The sequence below is a fragment of the Limulus polyphemus genome, unplaced genomic scaffold (assembly GCF_000517525.1).
Source record: "Limulus polyphemus unplaced genomic scaffold, Limulus_polyphemus-2.1.2 Scaffold201, whole genome shotgun sequence".
Lineage (NCBI taxonomy): Eukaryota > Metazoa > Arthropoda > Merostomata > Xiphosura > Limulidae > Limulus > Limulus polyphemus.
The window spans coordinates 430375-439798 of record NW_013665811.1 but is presented as its reverse complement, the minus strand read 5'-3'; positions in this window follow the sequence as shown (position 1 = coordinate 439798).

The following is a 9424-nucleotide window of genomic DNA, read 5'->3' as shown; positions in this document are numbered from 1 at the left end:
GTTAGGGTGCCTCTATATCAATCAGTCTGTTTCTTAGAATCCTGGCATCACTTAAGTGGTTAGGGTGCCTCTATATCAATCAGTCTGTTTCTTAGAATCCTGGCATCACTTAAGTGGTTAGGGTGCCTCTATATCAATCAGTCTGTTTCATAGAATCCTGGCATCACTTAAGTGGTTAGGGTGCCTCGACTCGCAATCTGCGGATTGCGGGTTATTAAGTTTCAAATGTTATATCAATCAGTCTGTTTCTTAGAATCCTGGCAACACTTAAGTGGTTAGGGTGCCTCGACTCGCAATCTGCGGATTGCGGGTTCAAATCCCCGTCCCACCAAACGTGCTCGACCTTTTAGCCGCGGGGGCATTATATTGTGATGGCCAATCCCACTATTCGTTGGTAAAAAGAGTTGCCCTAGAGTTGACGATGGGTGGTGATGCCTAGCTGCCTTCCCTTTAGTCTATCACTGTTAAATTAGGGACGGCTAGCGTAGATAGATAGCCCTCGTGTTGTTTGTGCGAAATTCAAAGCAAACAAACCCTGTTTCTGAAATATACAGCGTGTAATAATGTCAGTGAAGCGCGCGCTACCCGTAAAACACAGTTGCTTTTTATAACGATTATTTTTCTTTTATACAAATGAATGAGTGATAACTTCAGAAAATATAATTTCCTGGAGTGAGTCGTCGTTTACTTCGCAGCGTTGAATATTGAGGATGCGCTGTACATCTTGAAAATCAAAAGGCTGTTTTGTTGATGTAGTATAACAAAAACAGCATTTTGTGAAACTATGTTTAAACAATATAACATAAATAGATGTATGCCTCACGCAGTCACATTTTTGAGATATGAAATGGTTGAAATGTTCAAGAAGTGAACCATGAACAGCTACTCAATACTTACAGTACATTTCTAAAGGATGAAGGAATTGTTGTGTGTATCACTCAAACAGCATTACTGAACAAAATCAGATTATTGTATTCAAGAAGTGAAATCATCACATCTAGATTCATCACAAAGGTTTTGAAAATAAAAGATTGTTGTATTCAAGAAGTAAAATCATCACACCTAGACCATCATCAAGGTTTTGAAGAGGTAAATAGATTGTTGTGTTCAAGAAGTGAAATAATCACACCTCGATTCATCACAAAGGTTTTACAACATTAAAGGATTTTTATATTTATAAATCGAAATAAATACACCTAAAACCATTACACAGTTTCTGAAAAGATAAAACGATTGTTATGTTTTAGAAATGAAATAATCACATCTAGATCCATCACACAGTAGCTGAAAGATTGAAGGATTTTTGTGTTCAGTAAGTGAAATAATTACACCTAGATCTATCACACAGTCACTTCTGAAAAGATTAAAGGATTGTAACGTTTAAAAATTGAAATAATCACATCTAGATCCATCACACAGTAGCTGAAAGATTGAAGGATTTTTGTGTTCAGTAAGTGAAATAATTACACCTAGATCTATCACACAGTCACTTCTGAAAAGATTAAAGGATTGTAACGTTTAAAAATTGAAATAATCACAGCTAGATCCATTACACAGTCTTTTTTTTTGAAAAATTAAAGGGTTGTTGGGTTGAAGAAATAAATTAATCACAGTTGGATACATCAAACAGATAGATGTGAACGGTTTATTATTTGAGATATTAGAAAATAAACAGCTGGTTGCTTCACAAAGCCACTTCGCAAAATATTAAAGTTTTGGAATTTTAACTAAATGAAACAAACAACTAGTTGCTATTTACAATACGTTTTTGAAACAGACGAAAAAGTGTTCGTTAAAGTCGAAAAATGGATAGGTATTTGCTCTACAATGTCAATTTCTGAAAAGGACTATTATTTGTAAAAAAATGGGTTACAAACAGCTTGGTGCTACAGAAATTAACATTCTTTTGGAAACCAAGTTTTGACAGTAACTAATATAGATCTTGAAAATCGCGAACTTCTGCTTTCTTCACATTAGAAACAATACAGTTATTGACCCTTAGGTAAGAGAGGTTCTGAAAAATAAGAAATTCCTTCGTATTATAAAAGTCCCTATTAGTTACGAGTATCTTTCGATACTTCAACAGCCCCTTCCCATACATCTGATTCTAAGTATATTACTCTAAACCTTTTGTCTGTCTTGTAGTTCTTGGTTTGTATGAAAATGGCCTTTACTTACAATGATGCATAGACGGTGGTTCTTTATTTATGGTGGCCGACCTTTACTCTTTTGCAATTTTGCCATAATTTAGGTGTCATCGCTCGATCCACCTTGGGGTATCAGTTATAATGCAGGGGATTTGTGGCAACTCTCCTGCAATAGCAGCCCCACCCACCTAGAGGACAAGAATCTTGATAGTGGCCGCTGATAAAGCAAACGTGCTCCTTGTCCGTGTGGGGCTTAAGCCTAATGGGCGTCTGCTTCGTGACAGGATTTCACTTTGAAGGGTTGGTTTAGACACGGAGCACTAGTCCGCAGGTATTGCACCGAGTCGTTCCCTTTGTAAAACAATACTTTTCAATCTATCTGGAGAAAAGAGCTTTTTAAATGTTCCGGACAATAACCTGAAGCACATTGTTGTTGTTTTTTTGTTATTGTTTTTTGTCATTGTGGGCGGTAGGGAGAATGGAGGTTTAATTTCATTGTCGTGCACTGAGATTTCTCAACAAATGAACACTATAATTTCTTAACACCTTACAGTATATCTTAACAGGAATGAATCTAGATCAACCAGAAGAAAACTGTGCTGAAGCAGGGCACGTTTCCTTGTTCTAAGTAATAATTATAATAATACAGATCTGAGAGATTATTATAATCTCAACCTTTTAAATTCCGGAAACACTTTATGTGTTATTCTTATTATTTGTTTTGAGAATTCAACGGCAAAAACATGATACTGAAATAAATATACATATATATATAATACTAAAACATTTCAAAAACTTGTGAAAAAGATAGCATTTATACGGTGCCCCAAAAAAGGAATTAATCCCAATCACTTTATAAAGCCTTAAATTGATATCCGGCAGATTTAAAATTTGTCCAATTAGTTCTGAATAGACATTCATCACGTTCCGAAGCACGTTAAGTAGTATTCAAGCGGAGTGTCTTAAAAACCTAGTATTCTTATCTCCAAATAATGATTTGCACATTTAAAGTAGTCTAAATCTTAATGCGGAATTCTCTACACTCAAACTAGTCCACATAGTCTTGAATAGGAAATAATCACAAAAAAATAATAAAACATAACTTGAAGATCCATGAGGTAAAAAATATTACAACTTAAAACAGTTTTAAAAGTTTTGAAGAGAAAAGTACAACAGACGGAAACATTTCATAAAATGTCAAGGTGAAATCCAAAGTAAAACATTTTCCTTCGACTGTGATTTCAAGTCATCCAAATTTATTCTACATAGTGCGTAATTCAAAATAGCTCTTAAGCCTGAACAGACATTCTACATAACCAGAAACAATTCAAAGACACCTCAAACAACTAATAATTACTATCAAAAACAGTTTACATTGCTCTGAAGAGGAAAGCTTTGAAATGAAAAATATTCCATGCACGTAGACTTGCAGGAGAAATTATTACAAACACAATTGGCCACAAACATAGCAAGCACAAAATATCATTTAAACTTAACGAGAAACCATTACAATTAGAAGAAGAACTGATTAAAAGCAAGCAGCTCGAGCTCTGAAAAGGAATTCATTCTTTAAAAACCAACACACAGAGCTATAAAGTAACGTTTGTCACTCATAAAACAATTCAGAGTTTTTAAATTGTTTATCGACGCTCCGAGAAGATGGATAAAAAAACATCCTCTAATATGGCACATTTTCACTTTTTATAGAGTTTTGGCTTTGAATTTAAAGATATAAGTACTTAATCAGTTAAATGAGTCATTCATTACCTTCCATAAAGCAGAGTATGAAATTATCTTCTAATAATATTATTATTATGCCTTCCTTCTTCCTTTTACTATTAAATTATGTTCCCACAATGTTAGATGCCTTCCTTCTTCCTTTTACTATTAAATTGGAACATCATGTAACATGATGAATTTAATAGTAAAAGGAAGAAGGAAGGGGAACATCATCTAACATTGTGAATTTAATAGTAAAAGGAAGAAAGAAGGGGAACATTATGAATTTAATAGTAAAAGGAAGAAGGAAGGGGAACATCATCTAACATTATCCTTTATACAATTTTAGCATTCTTGACGGATACCCTCAGCTAGTAAATGTAAAACACAAAATCGCGTCCTACGTGCAAACGCAAATCGTCAATACATATAAAACTATGTCTATGAAATAAAGGTAATCCGCGAAACTTACATTATCTGATAAAAGACTGCTTTATACGCTGTAAAATAAAAATAATAAATGATTAATATTTTGAGGGCACTGAACTGAAAACGATAAAATCAGTTAATCTTTCATACATGAAAATATAACGTTTCGGTCAAGGTCACAGTTGTAAATATCTAATTATAAAATGTAAGTCAGGACTTAAATCAATTAAAATCTATTTGAAAGTGTGTCTATTTTATTTCTATACATAATACATTTATATGACCTTCAACTTACCGATATTTCTTAACAAAAGATACCCTAATAAAACTGTAATCCACTTAAAGCTACAATTAAACTACAGAAGAAAATGTTAGGTAAAAGCTCGTTATCAAAAACTTAACAAGTGAATTTTAGATAAATATTATAATTTATTCAATATTTACATGGTTTTTAAGCTCATAAGTAGATATAATATATCTCTTGTTTACCACTCATAATGGTGTATTGTTCTGTTGTTAAGCAACATAATGGTGTATTGTTCTGTTGTTAAGCAACATAATGGTGTATTGTTCTGTTGTTAAGCAACATAATGGTGTATTGTTCTGTTGTTAAGCACCATAATGGTGTATTGTTCTGTTGTTAAGCACCATAATGGTGTGAGCTTGTTATTCGGTTTTGTCATCGTTACTCGAAAATCATTTTAATCATACAAAAATCCAAAATATTGATTCCTACATGTTTCTCGTGTGGCATTTTTATGCTGGCAGCTATGAGTGCATTCATCGCATTACTGCTGGGAAAAGCATGACTGTCAGTTATTTAGATATTATGCTGGTGTGTCACTGTTTGATTGGATGACAGGCAGTCACAATGTAAATTATCAGCACGTGATTGTAATCTGGTGCATCTAATTTTCATACTGTAGAAGGAGAGAAATTTCATAATATTTGCATTTTATACCCAATTTATTTACTGTTTCTATATTTTTTTCAATGCTGTATATATAATGATTTTTCTTTCCCATCAGAAGTTCTGAATAAATATACATTTACAAAATGCTTCGGTTTGTTTTTTTCTGCTCTTAGTAAAGTCAATGTCACCGATGTGTTCCTTCAAAGTATGATTTCAGGGTTTACTTGTCTTCTGGTCTCGATTATCATGCATATATAAAATACACAGACAGATTCACTGAATAGTTTGAAATATAGACAAGCTTGAATATGACGTTTTGGCACCTTCGGTGTTCCTTCTTCAAGTAAAAACAAGTGCCGAACATCGTCTTTAAAGCATTACTTGTCAGTACATATAAGGCAGTGAGTCTACTTTGTGTGTATATATATATATATACATAATTTGTCTTAAATAAATTACAACCCTCGATGTTTCAATGGTAAAACTTAAAGGCTTGTGATACTATAATTCGGAATTAGATCCATGTAGTTGGAACAGCGTAAGTATACCACTGTGCAGCTTTGCATTGATACAAACAAACAAACTGTATTATTTCGGAATATATACATTTATAAACACTATATATTCAGTGTTATTACTCAGTATTATCTCGAAAACTCGCGCATTTTCATCTTTAGTTTGCAATATATATATAAAAGACCATAGAGGATATATAGATATATGATCTCAACAAGGGAAGAGGCTATGTTACAATTAATTTAACAAGGGAAGAGCTATATTACAAGAGGATGAGCAAATAACTAACAGTATCTTCAGTCAGTTATGTTAGGTACGCTTAACAAATGAAAAATTAATCGTAGCGAAAATATTGAATTATAATACACAAGAGACGATAGCCGAGCATACCTACAAAAAGAGGGAAATATATCAGAGCAGAGGCTACAGAATCTAATGCTCCAAGAGCATTTCATATATTTGCGAAAAAAAAAGAAACTGTTGTAATTTCTGCGTAAAATCAATAATAATTAATTTGCCAGTAGACCATTAATTTTAAAGTATGACTTGAGTCAATTTTGATTTTGTAGAAACTATTTTATGGGTTCTGGTAACTAAAAACTAAGAACATAATTTGAATTTCTGCTTAATTAAAAAAAATTCAATGGAAGTCTAAAAAATCTCAAAAAATGTCTCAATTTTAAGAAAACAAGACTAAGATAAAATAAGAAAGTTCCCAAAGTGTCTTAAGGCACATTAAGCTCAGACTATATGGGCTTATTTATATATGCATACACTACGTTCGCTATGATAGAGAGGCTATAGTCAAGAAGAACCTATATCATCGTTACATTTTTTGGAGTTTTGCATTTTCTGATTGAAATGCGCAGTCATGCAAGAACGGAAATTACGCAAGGAAAAAAAACCTTCTGAATGAGACAGAAGTTAGTGAAGTTGATTGAGTACAGAGGCTCTGCATAACTCCCATGGAGGTTTAATTGCTTACCAGTGGGTGGACCGGTGTTGTTGTTTCTTCTGATGAGGAGATTTTCTTTTGCCTTATGAAAGAAGCGATGTGGGATATTATCTAGAAAAAAGTAAATGTCAAATCTATGCGGCTAACGATTATGCACTTGATAAGTCTTATAATGAACCATATATAAAATAACATGAAACATTAACTAACTTCAACCATAAATACATATATATCATTCGTTCAAGTAGAAATACTTTTGAAAACCAGACTGTAAACTAAGAGACAAATATCGAAAAGATGGAAAACTAAAAACACGGTGAACATTAAAGAGAGGAATTAAATGGGAAGAGTAGTGAAATGTTAGTAAAATAAATAGACAAAACAAGCGAGGGGCTAGGAAACGTTGATAAAAAATCTGATTAACATTTGATCACAGCGGTAAATCTGAAGGCTTATAAAACTAAAAATCAGGTTTCGATACCCATTGTGGGCACAGCACAGATAATCCATTGTCTACGTTTGTGCTTAACGTCAAACAAAAACTAATAATAATGCATAAAAACACAAAATGAATAGGGTAATGACATAAACAGATACCCCATAGGAATGTTACGTCTGTTAAATGTAGTTTGAATATTTTATTTTTTCTCTGCTCACAAAATAAAATCTGCTGGTTCATAAGCATGAACTTAAAATTTCAAGCACCTCGAAAAGAGCTGTCTCGTATTACACAACTCGAAGAACAGTTTGAAGAGTTGATTATTGTTTACTTCAGACAATAATAACAGACCCTGGTATTCCACCTGGTGTCTCCTCCCATTCAGTTCCAACCTTCCCCTGGTTGGGTTTGAATAAGTAGGTCTTTTTTTTTGTAGTTTGAGATTGCTTAGAAAACTGCTTGAGTTAAAATATTCTTTCCCGTATTTCTGGAATAACTGCACAAAGAACAAGGACAGAGAAATAATGTGTATTAGGAAAAACAGAAAAGGCGAAGAATCAGAAGAAAAAACAATGAATCGATTTTAAAGCATGTCTGCAAAACATATATTTTTCCTTTTTTTATGATTCTTGTTCTTTTACTTTAAAATTTCTTTATCTCTTATATATTATTCTTTATATTTAAAATAGTCTGCTTTATATCTGTTCCATTTCGAAATCTGAACGATAAATATTTCTATTTGTTTTAATTGGATTTAAAATAAATGTTGATTTCTTAATTTGGTATTGTGTTCCAGCAGTAACATTAGTCAATGAATGTTTAACCTGTTATCATTGTGTAAATAAACGTGAATTAGTGATTAATGCAAGTATTAGATCTTCAAAAAAGTTTTTGAACAGTTTTAGAAATATAACTTCTTTAACACTGAGCGAAAAACTGCAATAGAAAGAAAACCACAATGATATGTAGAGATTAAACTACGTCAGATATATCTTATGTGAGAGTGTGTATATATATCTTATGTGTGTGTTTGGGCGAACACACAATGATATGTAGAGATTAAACTACGTCAGAGATATCTTATGTGAAAGTGTGTATATATATCTTATGTGTGTGTTTGGGTGAACACACAATGATATGTAGAGATTAAACTACGTCAGAGATATCTTATGTGAGAGTGTGTATATATATCTTATGTGTGTGTTTGGGCGAACACACAATGATATGTAGAGATTAAACTACGTCAGAGATATCTTATGTGAGAGTGTGTATATCTTATGTGTGGGTTTGGGCGAACACACAATGATATGTAGAGATTAAACTACGTCAGAGATATCTTATGTTTGAGTGTGTGTATATATATCTTATGTGTGTGTTTGGGCGTACACACAATGATATGTAGAGATTAAACTACGTCAAAGATATCTTATTATGTTGAGTGTGTATATATATCTTATGTGTGTGTTTGGACGTACACGCGTGTGTTGATGTCAATAATAAAGTTCGATATAATTTTCTAATACAATTTATCACTTTAGATGTCTTAAAAGGAAACTCATTAGTTATTTAGTGCAATATACACTTATTAACTTAAATTACTTTCATACTTTTAATATTTTATCTGTCATAATGTGGTTTTTTCTACATAATAGTAACCATATTTTATTATAGCATAATAACAATAACTTACGAGCATTAATTAGGAAAGTGATATGTTTCAACCACAAATATACATACAGACAAAGGAATTTAACGGCTACGTAACGTTTAATTTACAAGATAGAGAGAGAGATTTAAGGTGAGTACTTCAAATAAGTAGATAAATTCTCGCTGGTTGCTAACACTTGATTTTTGGCAGCTATAAAGTTAATGATAGCGAGTGTGTATTTAAAAGATATACAACATTGTTAGCGAGTTGTCACTTGCTAAATCTATTATTTTAATCTTGTTCAAATAGGTAATTTCAAACATGAGACAGGTAAACACCAGATGTACAACATTGTTAGCGAGTTGTCACTATCTATGATTGTAATCTGGTTCAAATAGGTAGTTTCAAATGTGAGACAGGTAAAAATCAGATATACTATGTCGTTAGTGAGTTATCTCTCGCTAAATACATAATTTTAAAGTGGTTCAAGTAGGTAGTTTCAAATGTGAGACAGGTAAACACCAGATGTACAACATTGTTGGCGAGATGTCATTCGCTAAATCCATGATTAAAATCTGGTTCAAGTAGGTAGTTTCAAATGTAAGACAGGTAAACACCAGATGTACAACATTGTTGGCGAGATGTCATTCGCTAAATC